Source organism: Arachis ipaensis, chromosome B3 (assembly GCF_059453495.1).
Source record: "Arachis ipaensis isolate K30076 ecotype BB chromosome B3, ASM5945349v1, whole genome shotgun sequence".
NCBI classification, from domain to species: Eukaryota; Viridiplantae; Streptophyta; class Magnoliopsida; order Fabales; family Fabaceae; genus Arachis; species Arachis ipaensis.
The window spans coordinates 104,592,182-104,617,581 of NC_142438.1; the positions used below are offsets into that span (position 1 = coordinate 104,592,182).

The following is a 25,400-nucleotide window of genomic DNA, read 5'->3' on the forward strand; positions in this document are numbered from 1 at the left end:
GCTCATCTTTTGAGGTGGAAAAAATTTGGCCAGGAAAGCACTGACCAGCTTTTTCCAAGAGTTCAGGCTTTCCTTAGGTTGTGAATCCAACCATGTTCTAGCTCTGTCTCTTACAGCAAAAGGGAAAAGCATAAGCCTGTAGACCTCGGGATCAACTCCATTGGTCTTGACAGTGTCACAGATTTGCAAGAATTCAGCTAAAAACTAATGAGGATCTTCCAGTGGAAGTCCATGAAACTTGCAATTCTGTTGCATTAGAGAAACTAATTGAGGCTTAAGCTCAAAGTTGTTTGCTCCAATGGCAGGAATTGAGATGATTCTTCCATAGAAGTTAGAAGAGGGTGCAATAAAGTCACCAAGCATCTTCCTTGCCTCTCCACCATTGTTATTGGGTTCGGCCATGTCTCCTTCTTTTTCAAAAATTTCTGTCAGGTCCTCTCCAGAGGGTTGTGCTTTAGCTTCCCTTAATTTCCTCTTAAGAGTCCTTTCAGGTTCAGGATCAACTTCAATAAGAATGTCTTTATCCCTGTTCCTACTCATATGAAAAAAAAGAGAACAGAAAAGAAGAGGAATCCTCTATGTCACAGTATAGAGATTCTTTTATGTAAGTAGAAGAAGAGGAGAATAGAAGAAGGAGAAGAGAAAAACTCGAACACAGAGAAGAAGAGGGGGTTCGAATTATGAGCAGAAGAGAAATGTTAGTAGATAATAAACAAATAGAAGGAGATGAGAGAGCGGAAGAAAATTCGAAATTAATTAAAAAAAAAAGAAAAATATTTTTGTTTTTATTTTAAAATGTAGTTAGAATTCAAAAATTAAAAAGAGAAAGAAAATAAAATTTGAAAAAGATAAAAAATAGTAATTAAATTATTTAGTTTTCAAATTTTAGAGAAAAGATATGATTGAAATAGAAAACTTTTAAAATCAAACAAAAAGTCAGGTAATTAATTGAAAAAGATTTGAAAATCAATTTTGAAAAGATAAGAAGTTAGAAAAGATTTTGAAATTGATTTTGAAAAAGATATGATTGAAATTTAATTTGAAAAAGATTTAAAAAGGAAATTAAAAAGATTTGATATTTGAAAAATAAAGTTGATTACTTGACTACCAAGAAACTAAAAGATAGGATTTTAAAATTTAAAGATTGAACCTTTCTTACTAGGCAAGTAACAACTTAAAATTTTTAAATCAAAATATTAAATGCTAGCAAAGAATTCGAAAAATATGAAACAAAATAAGAGCAAGATTTTGAAAATCATTTTTAAAATTTTCGAAAATCATAAAAGAAAAATGAAAAAGATTTGATTTTTTTGAAAAAGTTTTGAAAAGATAGGATTTTTAAATTGAAAATTTGACTTGACTCATAAGAAAGAACTAAAGTTTTAAAACTTTTGACTAAATCAAACCAAATTTTCGAAAATTATGAGAAGAATAAGGGAAAGATATTTTTTTATTTTTGAATTTTTAATGAGGAGAGAGTAAAACATCAAAATGACTCAAAACCTGAAAATTCAAGATCAAAACACATAATGCATGCAAGAACACTTTGAATGTCAAGATGAACATCAAGAACATGTTTTTGAAAATTTTTAAGAAAAGAAACACATGCAAGACACCAAACTTAGAAATTTTTAATGTTTAGACACTAACAAATTGAAAATGCATATGAAAAACAAGAAAAGACACAAAACAAAAAAATGCAAAAATCAAATAAGGAAAATCATCAAGAACAACTTGAAGATCATAAAGAACAGTTTCATGCAGGTGTTCTTCGAAAATTTAAAGAAAAATTAAAAAGATGCAATTGACACCAAACTTAAAAATTGACACTAGACTCAAACAAGAAACATCAAATTTTTGGTTTTTATGATTTTATTAAATTTTTTTTTTGGTATTTTTCGAAAATTAATTGAAAAAAGAAAAATAAGGATTTCAAAATTTTTAATGAGAATTCCAGGAATCATGCAATGTTAGTCTAAAACTCCGGTCCAGGAATTAGACATGGCTTACTAGCCAGCCAAGCTTTCAGTGAAAGCTTCGGTCCAAAACACTAGACATGCCCAATGGCCAGCCAAGCTTTAGTAGATCATTACATACAACAGCTAAATTGATGAGAAAGACAAATTAAAGAAGCTCTTCTAAGGATAAGTGAAACCTCGGTCCAAAAGATTAGACATGGCTTAACAGCCAGCCAGGATTCAATATATCATCATGAAACTCTAGAATTCATTCTTAAAAATTTTGAAGTCATAGAATAATTTAATTTTTTTGAAAATTTTTCAAAAATAAATATAATAAAAACAAAAAGCTTAAAATTAAAATAAAATTACCTAATCTGAGCAATAAGATGAACCGTCGGTTGTCCAAACTCGAACAATCCCCGGCAATGGCGCCAAAAACTTGGTGCACGAAATTGTGATCTCAACTGCGCCAACAACTTGGTACGCATGATCATAATCTCAATTCTTTTTCACAACTCCGCACAACTAACCAGCAAGTGCATTGGGTTGTCCAAGTAATAAACCTTACGTGAGTAAGGGTCGATCCCACGGAGATTGTCGGCTTGAAGCAAGCTATGGTCATCTTGTAAATCTCAGTCAGGCAGATTCAAATGGTTATGAGGTTTTGATAATTAAAATATAAATAAAATATAAAATAAGATAGAGATACTTATGTAATTCATTGGTGAGAATTTCAGATAAGCGTATGGAGATGCTTTGCTCCTTCTGAATCTCTGCTTTCCTACTGTCTTCATTCAATCATTCATACTCCTTTCCATTGCAAGTTGTATGTTGGGGGATCACCATTGTCAATGGTTACCGTCCGTCCTCTCAGTGAAAATGGTCCAAATGTGCTGTCACCGCACGGCTAATCATCTGTCGGTTCTCACTCATGTTGGAATAGGAACCATTGATCCTTTTGCGTCTGTCACTACGCCCAACACTCGCGAGTTTGAAGCTCGTCACAGTCATCCCATTCCAAATCCTACTCGGAATACCACAGATAAGGTTTAGACTTTCCGAATCTCAAGAATGCTGCCAATTGATTCTAGCTTATACCACGAAGACTCCGATCTTTCGGAATGGAGGTTAAGAGATACACACTCAAGCTATTGCAGATAGAACAGAAGTGGTTGTCAGGCACGCTTTCATAGGTGAGAATGATGATGAGTGTCACGGATCATCACATTCATCAGGTTGAAGTGCGAGTGAATATCTTAGAATAAGAATAAGCTTGAATTGAATAGAAAAACAATAGTACTTTGCATTAATTCATGAGGAACAGCAGAGCTCCACACCTTAATCTATGGGGTGTAGAAACTCCACCGTTGAAAATACATAAGTGATGAAGGTCCAGGCATGGCCGTGAGGCCAGCCTCCAAAACGTGTACAATATGATCTCAAAGATGGTCAAAAGATATAAAATAAATCTCTAAAAGTAGTTTTTATACTAAACTAGTAACTAGGGTTACAGAAAATAAGTAACTATGTGCAGATAGTGCAGAAATCCACTTCCGGGGCCCACTTGGTGTGTGCTTCGGTTGAGCATTGAAGCTTTCACGTGTAGAGACTCTTCTTGGAGTTAAACGCCAGCTTTGGTGCCAGTTTGGGCGTTTAACTCCAGCTTGTAACTCAGGTCTGGCGTTTAACGCCAGAATAGGGCAGGAAGTTGGCGTTTAAATGCCAGTTTGCGTCATCAAAACTCAGGCAAATTATGGACTATTATATATTTCTGGAAAGCCCAGGATGTCTACTTTCTAACACAATTGAGAGCGCGCCAATTGGGTCTCTGTAGCTCCAGAAAATCCATTTCGAGTGTAGGGAGGTCAGAATCCAACAGCATCTGCAGTCCTTTTTCAGCCTCTGAATCAGATTTTTGCTCAGGTCCCTCAATTTCAGCCAGAAAATACCTGAAATCACAGAAAAATACACAAACTCATAGTAAATTCTAGAATTGTGAATTTTGCTTGAACACTAATAAAAATATACTAAAAACTAACTAAAACATACTGAAAACTATGTAAAAACAGTGCCAAAAAGCGTATAAATTATCCACTCATCACTAACATTGTAATCAAATTATGTAGTTGCTATATAGAATGAGAATAGTGGAATACTGAATCCCCCCTTTTTTCCCTTATTATTAATTACCATTACTGCATTGACAGGGAAAAAAAGGATCAGATCATAGTTCCTATTAGTGGCACATTTTCTAGAAAAAATAAAAGAATCAGAACCACTGTCATCCATGGCAATGAAGGCATTTACAAACCAAATGCAACTCACACTTCTCTTTACTGCACACACAGAGTAGCCATGTATCATGCTTTGGAATCGTCACTTATAGCATGTGTTAGCTAAATTGGCAAAATAAAAGATTTGAACTCAACACTGCCTTCAGTGGCTATTATCTTTGAAATTCAGAGATAATAATCAAACACTAAAATACCGCATGTGTTAGCTAAAGTGACATTTGTTTCGTTGTGTAAACTAATATTTAGTAATGTACTTTGCATAATAAAATGAGAGCATGCAAAGACCTTATCAGATGGAAAAAAAAATCAAGCATAATGATGCACCACTATTTCATGGTACATTTTATGCTTAATTTGAGTGGATTTTATCAACTTTTTTCACATTTATTCAGTGAAATAGCATGGTTTCATGACTCTCTCCCAATTTGTGCTTAAGAGTGAAACATTTCTTTTTAGGCCCTTAATTTACTAATTTTAATTCACCTTTGATTCCACTGGATGCCTTGATGTGTTTGTTAGTGAATTCAGGTTGAAAAGGCTAGGAATGGATCAAAGGAATGAAGAGAAAAGCATGCAAAGTGGAGAAATCATGGAAAATCAAGGATTTGGGATGCATTCATTGACGCGCACGCGTGGAATATGAAGTCGCATGGCGACGCGTACGCGTGACATGACGCATACGCGTGGATAGCAAAAAGCCAAGCAACGCGTACGCGTCGGTGCTCGCACGTGACTTCATTAAAGTGAAAACACTGGGGGCGATTTCTGGGCTTTCCAGGCCAAAATCCAACTCATTTTCTGAGCCTATTACATGCAGAAATCAAGAGGAGTGAAGGGGGAAACACATATTTTAGTTTTCATCATGTTCTAGTTAGTTTCTAGAGAGAAAAACTCTCTCTTCTCTCTAGAATTAGGTTAGATGTAGATTAGGATTTCTTAGATCTAGGTTTAATTCATGCTTTGATTTACTTTTCCTTTCTAATTTCTTGTTTCTCTACCTTTGCTTTCCTAGTTTAGCATTGTAATCCTTGTAATTGTCTACTTTGTTGTTGATGCACTCTTGTTTCTTCTATTTTCTTTTAATGCAATTTATATTTGATTTCTTCTATTGTTGATTTGAATTGTTGTTGTTAAATTTTTTGCAATTAATAGTTGTAGATTTATACTTCTTGCAATTTTATCTTACTTTCCTTTTATGCTAACGTGGCGGAAATTTGCCTATTAAGAATTTAGAATAAGAACAGCGTTGCAAGTACAGTTCTCAACCGACGAAAATTCCGCTTATCAATTTAAAAGGGTTGTCACAAATTTAGAATAAAAATACTGGGAGTAGAAATCCCAGGTCGTCTCTCAACGAGTTAACAAAAGAGTGCTATTTTATTAGTTAGGAATTTTCTGAGAAATTTTAGAGTTGGAGAACGGGAAATTAAAATAATAATAAATTAAAGCACTGGAATTTAACAAGAGGTTTTATGTATTAAAATAAAAAGCTTTGACTGGGAGAAGATTAATTGGAAGTTCTATCCTTGTTGGGTTCTCCCAAGTGCAATGGTAATAGGTTGTTATCTCTACTTAGTTATCCCTTACCGAATAAAGGAAAGTCAAGTAATTAAACCAACTCCAATTCACAAGTCCTAATCCTCTCCTATGGAAGGATTAGCGTTAGTGACTAGAGAGCCAGCCAACAACTTCCAGTTCCCAATTACACTTGAGTTTTCCAACTCAAGGGTCTCCTTTTAATCAACTCCCAAGTCAAGTTGGGAGTCTACTCCATTGACATAAATACCACTTTCACAGACATATAAAGTGAATAAAAAGAAGACATGATAAACTAAATAAAATAATAACTGAAAATTAATTAAAGGTGAAAATAGTTCTTTGCATTAATAAATCCCAAAATCATAAACATACGTATCTAAACAGAGTTAATGGGAGATTAAAAGAGTAAGAGAATAAGGAAACAAACTAGAATAATGGCAACTTCAACGAAGGTATTGACTCTTCTCAATATCCAAATCAAAAGCCTAAACTCTAAAACTATAAATGTGAAGAAACCTAGAGAAAGTAGTATATTCTTTCCAAGATTCAAATCTCAAAACTAAAAACTATGCGAATGAGAATGTGTGTTGAGTCCCTGCTTGTCCCCTGGCTCTAGTCTCTGTTTCTGGGCCAAAAACTAGGTCCAAACTCAGCCCAAAATTGCCCCTAGCGTCTTCTGCGTTTTCTGCATGTGGCGCATGTCACGCATACGCGTCGATGGTCTTCTTTGCATGTCACGCGTACGCGCACGCGTGAGCCATGCGTGCGCGTCACTCCTCGCTGGTTATCTCCTCTATTTCTTGGGTTCCTTCCATTTTTCAAGCTTCCTCTCTATCCTCTAAGCCATTCCTGCCCTATATAGCCTGAAAGCACTTAACACACAGATCACAGCATCGAATGGTATAAAGGGGAATTAAAATACACAATTTAAAGACTTAGGAAGCAAGTTTTCAACCATAGAACAAAATTTGGAAGGAATTGTAAAATCATGCAAAGTGTATGAATAAGTGTGCAAAGGCTTGATAGAAACTACTCGAATTAGCACAAGATAAACCATAAAATAGTGGTTTATCATATGCCTTCCAAGTGTTTGATTAAATGCTTGGAAGGATATTAGAGTAGATTTTTGTATTCTTGGCTTGGGATGGTAACTTAGGTGAAATTGAGTTTCTAATGTCCAAGTCTTGATAATTGGTGTCCATTGACTCTAGTTCTCACTAAGTTAATTGGTGAATGGTTAGGACTTATGGATTAAGATTGGTGTAGCTCATTTGACTTTCCTTCACTTGTTAGAGGATGACTTAATGAGATTGATCCTTGCAATTATCATATTGTGGTTAGTAACAAGGATAAAGATCCTTAATCATTAACCCTTGCCAAGACCTTTTTATTATTCGAGTTCATTTACTTTCTTGCAATTTACCTTTCATGTCTCTTATCACAAAACCCCAAATACTTGTCCCATAACCAATAACAAGAATACTTCCCTGCAATTCCTTTGAGAGATGACCTGAGGTTTGAATACTTCGATTATTTTTATTGGGGTTTGTACTTGTGACAAACAATTTTTGCATGAGAGGATTATTTGTTGGTTTAGAAACTATACTTGCAACGAGAATTTATTTGTGAAATTCTAAACCATACAAAAAATCCATTCATCACATAAAAGATAAAAAAAATGAAGACAAAATACCTTTCTCCACTCCATCTCCTTCGAAGCTTCTTTGGATACTTTTTTCTTCTTTTTTTTTCTTTGGTGTCCCTGTTTTCTGGTTCTCTTTCTACTCATTTTGGTGTAGTCTTCTTTCACATATTTCAAAACTAGCAAATTAAACAACCAAAATCTAATAAAATTCAAAAAATAAAAAAAGTTAAAACTCAATAATCAAATATCAAGTATGCTATAATCAAACATGCTGTAATATCATGTTTTAAAAGCAGAGTATAATCAAATAGACTCCAAATCATATCACAAAAATCTAATTATAATCAAACATGCTGTAGATATCAACTATGCTATAATATAATTTTTAAAAACTTATCATAATCAAACTCATTCAGTATAATAATCAAACATACTCCAACTCATATCATAAAAATCTAGTTATAATCAATTAATAGTCTACTAATAATCAATTGTTAAAATTAGCATACTGAGACTTCAATTAAAAATCCTAACTTAAATATTTTTCGTACAAACTAAGCACAACACAAATTCATTTATAGAAGTTCAAAATGAAGAAGGAAAATGCAGTCGAAGAAGTTGATAGAAGCTCAAAATGAACAAGAAATGCTGTCGAAGAAGCTGATAGAATAAAACAAGGAAAATATAAGGAAAATGTAGAATCAAACAAGGAATAGAAATTTACCTTGTAGAATCAAACAAGGAAAATGCAGTCGATGAAATTCACGCCTGAGACAGAGAGCACCACGCCCGAGACAGAGGAAGGAAAATCGCAACCACGCCTGAAAGAGAGCGAAGGAGAATTATGCCACCGGAGAGAGAGGAAAGGAGAATCGTGCCACTGGAGAGAGGGAAGGAGAATCATGCTGTCGGAGAGAAAGGGAAGGAGAATCACTGTTGAAAATGAGAATGAGGAAGGAGTCGCGTCAGAGAGTGAGAGTGAGAGTGAGAGTGAAGGAAGGAGAAAGAAGAACATTTATTTCAGTGTGGTGCACAAAACTGGCTCTGCAGAATTTGCACAGATAGACCGGCAAGTATACGGGTCGTCTAAGTAATACCTCAGGTGAGTGAGGGTCGATCCCACAGAGATTATTGGTTTGAGCAAGTAGTGGATACCTTGCAGATCTTAGTTAGGCGGATAGAAATTATAGTTTGTCACGAAAAGCATATAAAACAGATAAATAAAACGTTACTGAATATATAAGAAATCAATGGTGATAGAACGGTTGAGGCTTCGGAGATGCTTTGTCTTTCCAGATTAACTTTTCTTACTGTCTTTTTCAATAACCTTCTGATTCCTTCAATGGCAGCCATAAGCAATTAACTCATGTCCTCTCATCAAGTTAACCTCCTCTACTGCAGCAATTTACTATGCTGAAGTGACTCATGTCCTCGCATCAAGCCACCTCTAGATTTCTCACTGTAGCAGAAGATATAGCTCTAAGCAATTCACTCCCCTTCACGATCCTACTCAAGGTGCCACAGACAAGGCAGATCTTCCAGATCAGAAAGTGCTGCTTCTCTGACTCTAGCCTTAATGCCACGGAGACCTCATGCACCCATAGTCAACGGGATTATATGTCACATATCCAACGTTGCTCAGATGCTCTATTGGAATCCGCAATGCAATCTCTAGCATTAGTTCAACGCTATCCGGGTCAGGAATCGCACGGAACCCATGTAGAACAAGGGTGATTGTCACGGGTCACCCTTAATTCATAAGATGAACAATGAGGTTGCATAAGAGAATAGAATCAAACATATTGAATGAAAACAGTAATATTATTGATCCATAAAACTCAGCAGAACTCCTAACCTTAACCATAGGAGCTTAGTGACTCATACTGTACAGAAAATAAAAATGAAAGGTTCAAATGGGAAAAGATCTAAAAGTCCTTAACAATGATGATCTTTGTTATATTTATACTAGTCTAGTAACTAAGGATTATAGAAAATAAGATAAACTAGTCTTGTAGTGCAAAAATCCACTTCTGGGGCCTACTTGGTGAGTGTTTGGGCTGAGCTAAGGTGAAATCCAGGAGCTAGTACCCCTTAGGGCATTGAACGCTGGCTTGGGACCCCCTAAAGGGCATTGGACGCCAGCTGCTCTCTGTGGGCGCTGGACGCCAGGAAGGGCTGGTGGCTAGCGTTGAACGCCAGTTTTGGGCTTTCATTTCCAAAGTAAAGTATGAACTATTATATATTTATGGAAAGCTCTGAATGTTAGCATTTTATTGCTATTGAGAGCGCGCCATTTGGACTTTTGTAGCTCCAGAAAGGTTCCTTCGAGTGCACAGAGGTCAGATCTTGACAGCATCCGCAGTCCTTTCTTTGCTTCTGAATCAGACTTTTGCTTAAACTCCTCAATTTTAGCCAGAAAATACCTGAAATCACCATAAAACACATAAACTCAAAGTAGAATCCAAAAATATGAATTTTGCACTAAAACCTATGAGAACATAATAAAACTTAAACAAAACATACTGAAAACTATATGAAAATGATGCCAAAAAACGTATAAAATATCCGCTCATTCGAACACCAAACTTAAACTGTTTCTTGTCCCCAAGCAACCAAAAACAAAGTAGGATAAAAAGAAATAGAAGGATACAATAAATCTCAGAGTTCTCAATGAAGCTCAGTTTTAATTAGATGAACGGGACTCGTAGCTTTTGGCTTCTAAATAGTTTTGGCATCTCACTTTCCATTGAAGCTCAGAATGTTTGGCATCTTTTGGGAACTTAGAATCCAGATGACACTATTGATTCTCTTAGTTAAGTTCTTTTTTATTCTTGAACACAGCTTTTTTTTAGTCTTGGTCGTGACCCTAAGCACTTTATTTTCTGGTATTACCACCGGATACATAAATGCCACAGACACTTAACTGGGTGAACTGATGGAGGAAAAATGACGGTAAAGATTTTTACAAAAATATCGCGTTGCAAGTATAGTTCTAAACCGACAATTAAACCTCAATCAACGTTTAGATTGGTTGTCACTTAAGCAAACCCAATAAAATTAACCAAAATATTTACACATTGGGTCGTCTCTCAAGGAATTTCAGGGAAGTATGTTATTATTGGTTATGAAAAAGTACATTTTTGGGTTTTGTAATAAGAAACAAGAAAGTAAAATGGCGAGAAAATAAACTAATAACTAAGAAAGCTCTTAGCAAGGAAAGAGAATTAGAAGTCCTATCCTTATTATCATCGTCAATTGTGATGGTAAATGTGAATTGCCTTCACTTAGTTAACCTCTAACCAATGGAGGAAGGTCAAGTGCCTACAATATAATCAACTTGAGTTCACAAGTCCTAGCCAACTCATAGTGAGAGACTAGCTTTGGTGAATTTCAAGCTAACTGGAAATCTTCAATCACCAATCAACAAAAGAATTTTCATAACTCAAGAGTCTCTAAACAATCAATCTAAGTCAAGAACATAAAAATCTAAATTAAAATCCACCCAAGAATTTTATCAAACACTTGGAAGGCACAAAATGAAAGCATAGAAAAGTAATAAGAGAATGTAAAATCTAAGACCAATAATTGCAAGGAATCAATAATAACAAATGAAGAAAGAAGCAATAAATATGAAATACCTCAAATTGCATTAAAAAGGAAATTGAATCTAACATGAAGAGTTCATAAACTAAATTGAAAAAATAAAGAAATCAACAAGAGAATACTAGAATAATAGAATGTAGAATAGAAACTAAATTAAAGCAAGATGGGAATCTGAATTGGAGAAGATATAAAACTAAAAACCCTAAAACCTAGAGAGAGGAGAGAGCCTCTCTCTCTAAATACCTACATCTAAACCTAAAGTGTGAATGAATAAAAAGTGATTGATTCCTCCCTTCTAGCTCCACTCTGCAGCCTCTAATATGTATTTTCGGGCCTGAAACTGGGTCAAACACAGCCCAGAAATCGCCCCCAGTATTTTCTCGTAACCGAGGCACGTGACGCTTGTCACGCGTACGCGTCAACCACGCGTACGCGTCGCTGAACGAATTCCTAATCATGCGTACGCATCATCCATGCATACGCGTTGTTTGCCTGCTGCACTGGTCACGCGTACGCGTCGTCCATGCGTGCGCGTCGCTACCAGATTCTGAAATCCTTAATTTCTTGTGTTCCTTCCATTTTTGCATGCTTCTTTTCCATCCTTTAAGCCATTCCTGCCCTATAAACCCTGAAAACACTTAACAAACATATCACGTCATCGAATGTTTATAAGAGAGGATTAAATTAGCAAATTTAAGGCCAAAGAAGTATGTTTTCAATCATAGCACAAAATTAGAAAGGAAACTTAAAAACATGCAATTTATATGGATAAGTGTAAGAATAGTTGATAAAATCCATTCAATTCAATAAAATAAACCATAAAATAGTGGTTTATCAATCTCCTCACACTTAAACATTAGCATGTCTTCATGTTAAGCTCACGGGAACCAGAATAGTGAAGAGGGATGTTAAGACTTATGCAATGCAACTTATCTATATGAATGCAACTAGATGCAAAAAAAAATGCTTCTACCTACTTGGTTAAAAGTAAATAAATCTTTCAAGATCAAATATGAACTGGATTCCACTAATTCAAATCGCAAAATTAAGTACAAGTAGACTTGCAAGAAGAAAGCTCATGAAAGCCGGGAACAAAGAATCGAGCATCCAACCCTCCCCGAAAGTGTATACACTCTAATCACTCAAGTGTTTAAGGGTCGATTCTCTCGGTTCTCTACTAATCTTGCTTTCTAAAGCTTGCTCTTCTTCTACCAATCAACAAAAATTTAATGCACAAATACACATCTCAAGAGGTCTTTTCAAGGATTGTAATGGGGTTAGGGTCAAGGTAGGAATGTATTTGGTTAAGTGGACTAAAATCCGAATCCTTGATTAACCTAAACTTCCCACCTAACCTAAGACAATCCATGTAATCAGAATATAAAATCTAACTACCCATTAACTATGTTTTTCACATATTCATGCATCCGAATTTGAGTACAACTCATATGCATTGCTACCATCATTTACTTTGGGGCATTTTGTCCCCTTTTTATTTTTTCTCCTCTTTTTTTTTCTTTTTATTTTTCTTTTATTTTTAGTTTTTCTTTTTCTTTTATTTTTCTCAATGCATACGATTAAGGTATTGAATGCATGAACATGTCCTCAACATTCTTTTCACATTTTTACAAAAAGTATAACATATCCAATTCCCAAACCAAATGTTACCGTACCCAATTTCTCCACACTTAATTCATGAACACTTTCACTAGTCTAAGCTAACCAAGGATTTAAATTAGGGACATTTATTATTTTTTTCTTAGAGTTAATGATGTGCTAAAATAAAGAACAAATGGGATAAAATAGGCTCAACATTGGTTTGTAAAGGATAATGAAAGGGTATGGCCATATGGCTATGTGAGCTATAGTGAAACAAAGGCCTCAATCACGTAAGTGCATGCATACATCAAACAATGGAAATATAGAATCAAGCAAGACAAAGATCACAATTTTAGAGAGAACAACACATAGCATACTAAAACATTAGTTGGTAAAATGTAACCAATCAAATAGGTTCAAAAAGCTCATTGATTTTTTGTGTTCGAGCTCTAAAACCATGTTCCCAATTAAATTTCTTCAAACAAGTTCAAAAATTTTAATTCAAATTAGTGAAATGCCCTAAAATAGTTTCCTGGAAGAGAATTCATCACTTCAACCAAGCAGTACATACATGCACGCAACTAACTACACATGGAATCTATTATGCAATGCAACAACTAACTAACAAAGAAGAGTAAGAATTGGTGTTGGGAAAAGGAATTGTTACACAAGGAAGTCGGTCTCGACCTCCCCACACTTAAAGATTGCACTGTCCTCGGTGCATGCAAAGATGTGCAAGTGGACGGGTTGCTACAACCGATGCTTTTTCTTAAAAGATTGTGCGGCGGGACTTGTTTGTCGCCCCAGTTAGAAGTTTTCTGTTTCCCTTCTTGGTGGCCATCCTGAAACAAGAGAAAAAGAAAGAAGAATAACCCACAAACAAAGATATGCAAACAAATAAAATATGGGTGGGCTAATGCCAAATAATAATGAGGTTTTCAACTACATGGTAGCTACAACATGCAAGTGAGAAAACAATATAGGCGAATGGCATATCAATAGTGCAAGAATTGCAACAATGAGGGAGAGAGAGTGGGTCATGAGAGACAATATAAGTTGATATCAATGCAAAAGGAATACAAGTGTTATAAAAGATTAGCATTGACCTATAAATAATATCACCCAATAATATAAAACAAGTCACTAAGAACAAAAACAATGGAAGAAATATTTGACAGATGAGTAAGAAAATTTAACACCAATGTTAAAACAACAAATATAGAAAAGAAAAAGGGGAACAAACAACAAAGTTAAAATGCAATGAATGCAAGTATGCAAATGTAATAAGTAAAAGAAAAGAATGATAAGAAAAAATGAGAAGTGAAATTTTGAAAAGTGAGAGAAGAATAAAGTAAGAAAGGAAGAAGAAAAGGAAGAAGAAAGGAAAGAGGAAAAAATGAGAAAGGAAAAGAAGAAGTGACGCGTAAGCATCGTCCACGCACACGCGTGGATAGAAGAATGATGAGTCGACGCGTACGCGTGAAAAGCAGAAAAGAGATGGTGACGTGTATGCGTCAGTCACGTGTACGCGTGGGTGTGAATTGTGCTCCTCGCACAACACTCGCACAGTTCCAGCGCAACTCTCTAGTTTTTGTACCAGAGGTTACAACGTCGCATGTGACACGTGCGCGTCGGTCATGCACATGCGTGAGACACACAGATTTTTTTTAAAATAAACCAACAAGCTATAAAATTAATGCCAAACACTATTAAACAAGTGAAACCACAACTTAAACCAAATAAACCTAACTAAAATTGAAAATTCAACTTATTACCAATATAAATAAAAGAGAAAATACGAAGAATTTACCATGGTGGGGTGTCTTCCACCTAGCACTTTTAGTTAAAGTCCTTAAGTTGGACATTTAGTGAGCTCCTTGTCATGGTGGCTTACGCTTGAACTCATCTTGAAACTTCCACCAAGCTTGGACTTCCAATAAGCTCCAACAATTCCAAGTGAATTCACCAAGCCTTGATGAAGTTCTTCACAAGCTTTGAGCTCCCAAAGTTGATCCACTTGTATGCCGGGATCCTAAATCTTGTTTCTACACCCATCTTTAAGTTGATCATCATTTTTCCAACTGGGTGGCAAGCAATCCGAATTCTCAATGAAGTACCAAAATCTTCTCTTAGATCCAACCAATTGATCACTAGTCCAACCCTTGCATCTAGCTCTTGAAATCTCAACCTTGATGAGTCTTGATGTGTAACTTCAACCGCTAAACATCCTTCTCTTATGCTTCATTCCACAAAGCCTCCTAAGTTCGCCATCTGTTTCAAGCATACCATACTCAAGTAGAACAATAAAGCTAATAGAGATAAGTTTTACCCACTCAAATGAAGGAGTAGATGGCAACCTAGGTAGAGAAGTCTCCAACGATCTTGACAAAGCATATTCAACTCCCGTCCAACCTTGTTGAAGGATTTCCACCTTTTGAAAAGATTCTTCACTTTCAAGCTCTTCCTCACCAAATTCATCCAACTCTTCTCCATCACTCAAATCATAAATATGAGGTTGAGAAAAATCTACCTCAATGTTGCTTTCAATTTCATCGGGAAAAGGTTCTTCAAACTCAAGGGGTGCACTTGTGGATGAAAATTCATTACTAAGAGGGCTTGATTCATGATCATCATTAACAAGGGAACTTACCTCTTGATCTATTCCATCCAATTCTTCATAGGAAATATGCCTTGGAGGATGGGCACTACCCTCCTCAACATTAATTTCGAGCTTCTTGGAGGAATACTCTACAACTCTAGATTCCCATGGAGGTTCAGCATCTCCTAAGTCTTCGACCACTTCTTCCTCTTTAACAATTACGGGTACTTTGAGTGTCGAAGCGCAGGGAGGCTAAATTATCTACTACCTTGGTCAAGGTAGCTATGAACTCTAGTATCGTCCGCTACATCTCTCTTTGCCCTTGAAGAACAAGACCAAGGGTGTCATCCGTTGGAGAGTGGAGTGGGTGTGAGGGTTCATTACTTGGGAGGAAGGGTTCATGATAGGAAGGTGGTTCATCTTGATAAGGATATGGAGATGGTGTATAGTAAGGTGGTTCTTAGGAGTAATTGTGTTGGAATTGGGTTAGTTCTATGTATGGTTCATATGGCTCATAAGGTGGTTGGTATGGTGGATATGTGTTAGGGTCATATGGAAGTGTTTAATTGTAGGGGACTTGTGGGTATGGTGGTTCAAAGCTATGTTGAAGAGGGGGTTCATAGGCATATAGTGGTGGTTGTTGGTAGTCACAAGGAGGTCCACTGTATCCATTGTCTTGGTATGCATCATGAAATGGCTCTTGCTCGTAGTGCATTGGAGAGGGTTGTTGCCACGGAGGTTGTCCATAAGCTTGAGGCTCCTCCCACCTTTGATTGTCCTAACCTTGATGCATGTTCTCATTGTAGCTTCCATTCCCTACAACATAATTTGAACCAAACTCAAAGCCAAATGGGTGAGAATTCATAGTACCAAGAAAGAATATAAACAAAAACTAACAAGAAATAATGAAAATAAACTCCTAAAACTAGCAACACTAACAAAGAAACGAAAAGGCAAACATATTCACAATATTCACAATAACCAATAACAAGGCACACAATTGCAATTCCCCGGCAACGGCGCCAAAAACTTGACGGAGGAAAAACGTCAGCAAAGATTTTCACAAAAATATCGCGTTGCAAGTATAGTTCTAAACTGATAATTAAACCTCAATCAACGTTTAGATTGTTTGTCACTTAAGCAAACCTAATAAATTTAACCAAAGTATTTACACCTCGGGTCGTCTCTCAAGAAATTGTAGGGAAGTATGTTATTATTAGTTATGAAAAGGTATATTTTTGGGTTTTGTAATAAGAAACAAGAAAGTAAAATGGCGAGAAGATAAACTAATAACTAAGAAACCTCTTAGCAAGGAAAGAGAATTAGAAGTCCTATCCTCATTATCATCGTTAATTGTGATGGTAAATGTGAATTTCCTTCACTTAGTTAACCTCTAACCAATGGAGGAAGGTCAAGTGCATACAATCAACTTGAGTTCACAAGTCTTAGTCAACTCATAGTGAGAGACTAGCTTTGGTGAAGTTCAAGCTAACCGGCAATCTTCAATCACCAATCAACAAAAGACTTTTGATAACTCAAGAGTCTCTAAATAATCAATCCAAGTCAAGAACATAAAAATCTAAATTAAAATCCACTAAAGCATTTTATCAAACACTTGGAATGCACAAAATAAAAGCATAGAAAAGTAATAAGAGAATGTAAAATCTAAGACCAACAATTGCAAGGAATCAATAATAACAATGAAGAAAGAAGCAATAAACATAAAATACCTCAAATTGCATTAAAAAGGAAATTGAATCTAACATGAAGAGTTCATAAACTAAATTGGGAAAATAAAAAAATCAACAAGAGAAGAATAACTAAGATGCTAGAATAATAGAATGTAGAATAGAAACTAAATTAAAGCAAGATGGGAATCTGAATTGGAGAAGATATAAAACTAAAACCCCTAAAACCTAGAGAAAGGAAAGAGCCTCTCTCTCTAGATACCTACATCTAAACCTAAAGTGTGAATGAATGAAAAGTGATTGATTCCTCCCTTCCAGCTCCACTCTGCAGCCTCTAATATGTATTTTCGGGCCTAAAACTAGGTCAAACACAGCTCAGAAATCGCCCCCAACATTTTCTCGTAACTGAGGCACGTGACGCTTGTCACGCGTACGCGTCAGCCACGTGTACGCATCGCTGAACGAATTCCTAATCAACGCGTACACGTCATCCATGTGTACACGTCGTTTGCCTACTGCACCGGTCACACGTACGCGTCATCCATGCATACGCGTCGCTACCAGATTCTATCCTTAATTTCTTGTGTTCCTTCCACTTTTGCATGCTTCTTTTCCATCCTTTGAGCCATTCCTACCCTATAAGCCCTGAAAACACTTAAGAAACATATCACGGCATCGAATGGTAATAAGAGAGGATTAAAATTAGCAAATTTAAGGCCAAAGAAGCATATTTTCAATCATAGCACAAAATTAGGAAGGAAACTTAAAAACATGCAATTTATATGGATAAGTGTAAGAATAGTTGATAAAATCCACTCAATTCAATACAAAATAAACCATAAAATAGTGGTTTATCATGAACCTTTTCGAATTGTGATTCAGCTTTGCTAGAATCCCCAGCCAGTGGTGTCCAAAGTTCTTGAGCACACTCTTTGCTTTGGATCACGACTTTAGCTGCTCAGTCTCAAACTTTTCACTTGACACCTTCACGCCACAAGCATATAGTTAGGAAAGCAGCTCATTTGAACTGCCTAGGCTAAGATATTTCTTTTAGGCCCTCCTAACCATTGATATTCAAAGTCTTGGATCCTTGCTCTTGCCCTTTGGTTTTAAGAGCTATTGGCTTTTTGCTCTTGCCTTTTGGTTTAAAGAGCTATTGGCTTTTTCTACTTTTTATTTCTTTTTCCGCTTGCTATATTTTTTTTGCATATATTTTTTTTCTTTTATTGCTTTTTGCTGCTTTTTCTTGCTTCAAAAATTAATTTTTGGATTTTTCAGATCACCAATAATACTTCACTTTTATCCTCATTCTTTCAAGATCCAACATTCTTAACTCCAACATCAAATGCACTGTTTATTCATACATTCAGAAAACAAAAGCATTGCCACCACATTAAATTAATTGAACTATTCTTAATATATAACTCGAAATTCATGCATCTTACTTTTCTTTAAATAAAATTTTCTTTTAAGCAAGGTCAGAGATGCATGGAATATTTCATAGCTTTAAGACATAAAGATAGATGATCATGCACTAGAAACAGAAAATAAAACAAAATACATGGAAAATATAAAAAAATAACATAGGCAACAGGAGAGTAAAGGGAACGAATCCACCTTAGTGATGGCGGCTACTATTCCTTCTGGAGGATCCAATGGAGTTTTTGAACTCTTCTATGTCACGCCCCTGCCTCTGTTGTTCTTTCCTCATAACTCTTTGATCTTCTCTTATGTCGTGGAGGATGGTGGTGTGCTCTTGATGTCCCATCCTTACTTGATCCATGCTGGAGGTTAATTCTCCTAGAGAAGTATGTAATTGGTCCCAATAGCCTTGGGGAGGAAAATGCATCCCTTGAGGTATCTCAGGGATTTCTTGTTGAGGCAGCTCTACATGCTCTTGCTGTGGTCCATGTGCTGGCTCTCTAGTTTGCTCCATCCTCTTCTTGTGATGGGCTTATCCTCCTCAATGGAGATGTCTCCTTCTATGACAATTCCAGCTGAATTGCATAGATGACAGATAAGGTGGGGGAATGCCAACCTTGCTAAGGGGGAAGGCTTATCGGCTTTCTTGTACAACTATTGAGGTATTACCTCATGTACATCCATCTCACATTTAATCATGATGTAATGAATCATGATGGCTCTGTCTACGGTCACTTCTGACCGATTGCTAGTAGAGATGATAGAGCGTTGGATGAATTCCAACCATCCTCTAGCTACAGGCTTAAGGTCAAGCCTTCTCAGTTGGATAGGCTTGCCTTGAGCATTCCTGTTCCACTAAGCTACTTCCACACAAATGTCTGAAAGGACTTGGTCCAGCCTCTGGTCAAAATTGACTCTCCTAGTGTAAGGATGTGGGTCTCCTTGCATCATTGGCAAATGGAGTGCCAACCTTACACTCTCGGGGCTTAAATCCAAGGGTCGCCCTCGGACCATGGTGCTCCAATTTTTTGGATGTGGGTTCACACTAGTGTCATGGTTTTTAGTAACCCATGCATTAGCATAGAACTCTTGCACCATCAAGATTCCAACTTCCAGAATTGGATTGGTTAGGACTTCCCAACCTCTCCTCTGGATTTCTCTTCGGATCTCTGGTTACTCATTCTTTTTTAGCCTAAAGGAGACTTTAGGAATCACCCTCTTCTTTGCCACTACTTCATAGAAGTGATCTTGATGGGCTTTGGTGATGAATCTCTCCATCTCCCAAGATTCGGAGGTAGAAGCAACTGCTTTTTCTTTCCTATTTCTAGAGGGTTCTCCGACTTTGGGTGCCATAAGTGTAATGAAAAGCAAAAAGTGAGGCTTGTCCAACACCAAACTTAAAAGCTTTGCTCGTCCTCGAGTAAAATATGAAGAAAATAGTAGAAGAAGAAGAGAATAGAAGAGATGGAGAGGGATAGTGGATTCGGCCAAGAAAGGGCTTTAGTATATGAATGGTGTGTGTATGAAGGGTAGGAGGAAGAGGTATTTATAGGAGTGGGATAGGTTGGGTTCGAATGAATGGGTGGGAATTGGGTGGAAAATTTTGAATTTGAAGTGGATGGGGGTTGGTGGGAGTTATGATGGTATTAGGAAGTGATATGGATATGATTAGGTTAGGGTTTATAGGGAAGAGTGTGGAGGAAAGAGTGAAAGTGAGAGAGAAGAAGGTGGGATAGGTGGAGATTCTGTGGAACCCACAGATCTTGAGGGGCTAGGGAATTCAAGTTCCCTGCCCCCTTGTGGGCATTGAACGCCCAGCTCTTGCTCCTGGCTGGCGTTCAATGCCAGCTTTGTGCCTCTCATTGGGCGTTGAATACCCTTGAGGGACCTCCTTCCTGGCGTTCAACGCCAGGTCTGTGCCTCTGTTAGGGCATTGAACGTCCAGGTTCTGCCCCCTGACTGGCGTTCAACACCAGCAGTGTGCTCCCTGGCTGGCGTTCAATGCCAGCAAGGTTTCTGCTCCAGGGTGTTCTGTTTCCAATTCTGACTGTTTCAGTTTCTATTCTAATTGCTGCACATGATCATAAACTTAAACAAATATGAAAATTAAACTGAAATAACTTAAATAAACTTAATGAAAAACAAGAAAACATTAATTATTGGTGGGTTACCTCCCAACAAGCGCTTCTTTAACGTCACTAGCTTAACGGTTAGCTCTTTACGGAGATGGATAGGGGCTCAGAATTTTGCCCCTTACAGTAAACTTCTTGCCTGTGCTCTCATGGATAAGTTTCACATGTTCCAGAGACAAGATCCTGTTCACAGTGTGTGGAATGACTGGATTGTCTGTGAAGACAACTCTCATACCAGGTGAGAGGCCTTCAGTGGGGATTTTCTTATCTCTCTAGCCTTTAGGTACTTTCTTCTTAGTACCTTTGTTCTCAATGCTTGATAATGGCTGCCCAATACCAAACTTAAAATTGGCATCTGGGGGCTTTGTATAACTTTGCACTAAGAGAGAGGGTTGGAACACTAAGTGCTGCACAACTGTTTCTCTGTTGTTAGAGGTAGAGTTAGGGTTAGACATCTTGAACAAGATGTGGTCCTCCCATAACTGTAGAATCAGCTCTCCCTTTGCTACATCAATGATGGCATTGGTAGTGGCTAGGAAAGGTCTTCCAAGGATGATGGAATCATCCTCTTCCTCCCCAATATCCAAAATTATGAAATCTACAGGGATGTAGAGGTTCTAAACCTTTACTAAGACATCCTCTACACGACCATAGGCCTTTTTCATTGAGCTGTCTGCGATCTCTAATAAGATTCTTGTAGCTTGTACCTCAAAGATTTTTAACTTCTCCATTACAGAGAGTGGCATAAGGTTTATACTTGACCCTAAGTTACACAAAGCCTTATCAAAGGTAATGGTGCCTATGGTGCAGGGAATCAAGAAGCGTCTGGGATCCGACAGCTTCTGAGGTAGTTTCTGCTGAATCAAGGCATTGAGTTTCTTGGTGAGCACTGGAGGTTCTTCCTCCAATGGCTATGTGCCAAACAACTTGGCATTCAACTTCATCAGAATTCCTAGGTACCGAGCAACTTGCTCTTTCCTAGTTTTCTCTTCCTCATCAAAGGAGGAGTACTCTACAGATTTTATGATCTTCAACCAAGCATTCAAGGGAACTTCAGTAGGCTCCTCATGAACCTTTGGTTCCATCAGTTCTTTAATAAGGAAGTTCTCAGTGGGCTGAGGGTTGCCAACTATCCCTATTGTGGCATTCAATGCCAGGACTTGTGTTTCTTTGGGTGTTGAATACCCATCAGTGATATCTTCACTGGCATTCAACGCCAGATTTTGTACTGCCTTGGGCGTTGAACACCCAGTAAGGTGCTCCTTACTGACCAACTTGTACCTCCAAATTTCTAATGGAGGACCAAATTTCTGTTATGAAACTGTGAGTGGTCTTAGAGAGCTCAGAGAATATAGTTGCTAAGTTAGAAAGACTCTGCTTAGAAGTCTCTATTTGTTGCTGAGGAGATGGGAATTGTGGTCTGTTGTTGAACCTATTCTGGGTTCTTCCACCTTGATTATTATTGAAGCCTTGCTAAGGCTTTTGTTGATCCTTCCATGAAAGGTTAGGATGATTCCTCTATGAAGGGTTATAGGTGTTTCTATAGGGTTCTCCCATGTAATTCACCTCCTCCATTGAAGGTTAATCTGGATCATAGGCAACTCCATCATAGGAGGTATCTTGAGTGCTGCCAGTTGCGGCTTGAGATCCAGTCAAGTGCTGAGAGATCATATTGACCTACTGGGTCAAGATCTTGTTCTGAGCCAATATGGCATTCAGAGTATCAACTTCCAGGACTCCTTTCTTCTGAGCTACCCCATTGTTCAAAGATTTTCTCTCAAAAGTATACATGAATTGGTTGTTTGCAACCATTTCAATGGGTTCCTGTGCCTCTTCAAGTGTTTTCTTCAAGTGGAGTGATCCACCAGCAAAATGATCCGAGGACATCTTGGATATCTCAGATAGGCCATCATAGAAGATTCCTAGGATAGACCATTCTGAGAGCATGTCAGGAGGACATCTCCTGATCAGTTGTTTGTATCTTTCCCAAGCTTCATAGAGGGATTCACCATCTTTTTGTCTGAAGGTTTGAACTTTCACCCTGAGCTTGCTCATTTTCTGAGGTGGAAAGAACTTGGCTAAGAAAGTATTGACCAACTTTTTCCAAGAGTCTAGGCTTTTCTTAGGTTGAGAATCCAACCATATCCTAGCTCTGTCTCTAACAGTAAAAGGGAAAAGTATAATTCTGTAGACCTCAGAATCTACTCCATTGGTCTTAACAGTGTCACAGATTTGCAAGAATTCAGATAGAAACTGATGTGGATCTTCCAGTAGAAGTCCATGAAACTTGCAATTCTGTTGCATTAGAGAGACTAACTGAGGCTTTAGCTCAAAGTTATTAGCTCTAATGGTAGGTATAGAGATACCTCTACCATAGAGGTCAAAAGTTGGTACAATGAAGTCACCAAGAACCTTCCTTGCATCCTCTCTATTGTTCTGTTCGGCTGCCATGTCCGTATTCTCTGTTTTTTGTTCAAAATGGTTTGTAAGGTTTCTTCCGGAGTGTTGTGCTTTAACTTGTTATAAACGCTTCGTTAGAGTCCTCTCAGGTTCAGGATCAGGATCAAAGAGAGTTTCTTTACCTCTGTTCCTGCTCATAAACAAGAAAAAAAACAAGAAAGAAGAAGAATGGGAGCTCTATGTTAAAGAATAGAGGACTCCATGTGAGATGTGAAAAAGAAAGAAGAATGAAGATGGAGAGAAGAGAAGAAGAATTCGAATGAAAGGGGGTAAATAATTCAAAAATTAGAAGTAAGAAGGGAAACTAGAATTAAAGTATTTTTGTTTTTATTTTATTTATTAATTAATTGAATTCAAAAATAAAAGCTAATTAACTAAAATGATTTGAAAATTGAATGATAAATTTCGAAAAAGAAGAGAGAAAAATAGAAGGGAAATTTTTTAAAATAGGAGAGAGAAGAATTAGTTAGGAAGTTTTGAAAAAGAAGAAAGAGAAAACAAGTAACTAATTAAGAAAGATTTGAAATTAAGATAAGATAGAAGATTTGAGAAAGATTTAATTTTGAAATTTAAAATTAGAAAAGATAAGATAGAAATTGAAAAGATTTGATTTTGAATTTTGAAATAAAAACAAGATAAGATAAAGATTTGAAAATAAGTTGAAAAGGATAAGATATGATGAAGATTTGAAAAAGATTTGGAAAGATAAGATTTGAAATTTGATTTTTGAAAAAGATTTAATTTTGAAATTTGAAATAAGATAAGATAAGATTTTTGAAAATTAAAGAAAGATAAAAAGATAAGATAGTGATTTGAAAAAGATATGATTTTTGAAAAGATTTAAAATTAAGATAAGATAAGATAATGATTTTGAAATTAAAATTTGAAATATTTTTTGGAATTTTCGAAAATATTTTTGAAATAAAGATAGAAAATATATTTTTTATTTTTTTAATTAATGAAGAAAGAGAAAAACAACCAAAAGACACCAAACTTAAAAATTTTAGATCAAAAGACACAAAATTTTGAAAATTAAGAAAACAAACACCAAAAGACACCAAACTTAAAAATTTTATCAAAACAAGAAAAGAAACAAGAACAACTTGAATACCAAGAAAGAACACTGTGATAATTTTCGAAAATTTTAAAGAAAACAAAGAACAAACAAAAAACACCAAACTTAAGAATTGACACTAGACTCAAATAAAAGACACTATTTTTGAAATTTTTTTGAAAAAGAAATAAGAAAATTCGAAACTTTAACAAGAACAAGAACAAAAGACTTAAACAAAATAAAGATCAATAAAGAAAAGAAAAGGTATTGAAAAATGTTTGAAAAGAAAACAAAAGACTCAAAACAAAAGTAAAAAGTACCTACTCTAAGCAACAAGATAATCCGGTTGTATGTCAAATCCAAACAATCTCCGACAACGGTACCAAAAACTTGGTGCATGAAACTGGCTCTGCAGAATTCACACAGATAGACCGGCAAGTATACTGGGTCGTCCAAGTAATACCTCAGGTGAGTGAGGGTCGATCCACGGAGATTGTTGGTTTGAGAAAGCAGTGGATACCTTGCAGATCTTAGTTAGGCGGATAGAAATTATAGTTTGTCATGAAAAGCATATAAAACTGATAAATAGAACGTTACTAAATAGATAAGAAATCAATGGTGATAGAACGGTTGAGGCTTCGAAGATGCTTTGTCTTTCCGGATTAACTTTTCTTATTTTCTTCTTCAATAACCGTCTGATTCCTTCAATGGCAGCCATAAGTGATTAACTCATGTTCTCTCATCAAGTTAACCTCCTTTTTGCAGCAATCCATCATGTTGAAGTGACTCGTGTCCTTTCATCAAGCCACCTCTAGGTTTCTCACTGTAGCAGAAGATGAAGCTCTAAGTAATTCACTTCCCTTCACGATCCTACTCATGGTGCCACAGACAAGGCAGATCTTTCGGATCAGAAAATGCTGCTTCTCTGACTCTAGCCTTAATGCCACAGAGACCTCACGCACCCATAGTCAACAGGATTATATGTCACATATCCAAAGTTGCTCAGATGCTCTATTGGAATCCGCAATGCAATCTCTAGCTTTAGTTCAACGCTATTCGGGTCAGGAATCGCACGGAACCCATGTAGAACAAGGGTGATTGTCATGAGTCTCCCTCAATTCATAAGATGAAGAATGAGGTTGCATAAGAGAATAGAATCAGACATATTGAATGAAAATAGTAATATTATTGATCCATGAAACTCAACAGAGCTCCTAACCTTAACCTTAGGAGGTTAGTGACTCATACTGTACAGAAAATAAAATTGAAAGGTTTGAATGGGCAAAGATCTAAAAGTCCTTAACAATGATGATCTTTGTTATATTTATACTAGTCTAGTAACTAAGGATTACAGAAAATAAGATAAACTAGTCTTGTAGTGCGAAAATCTATATTTGAAGCCAA

The 25,400-nt window shown here is 36.5% G+C and overlaps 1 non-coding gene across 1 annotated transcript; it reads left to right on the plus strand.

Annotated features, from left to right (window-relative positions):
* The first annotated feature begins 22,427 nt into the window (after positions 1 to 22,427).
* LOC148571888 (small nucleolar RNA R71) lies at positions 22,428 to 22,531 on the plus strand. Its single transcript, XR_015908326.1, has one exon. It is a non-coding gene; the product is annotated as a small nucleolar RNA R71 (small nucleolar RNA).
* The last annotated feature ends 2,869 nt before the right edge of the window (positions 22,532 to 25,400 follow it).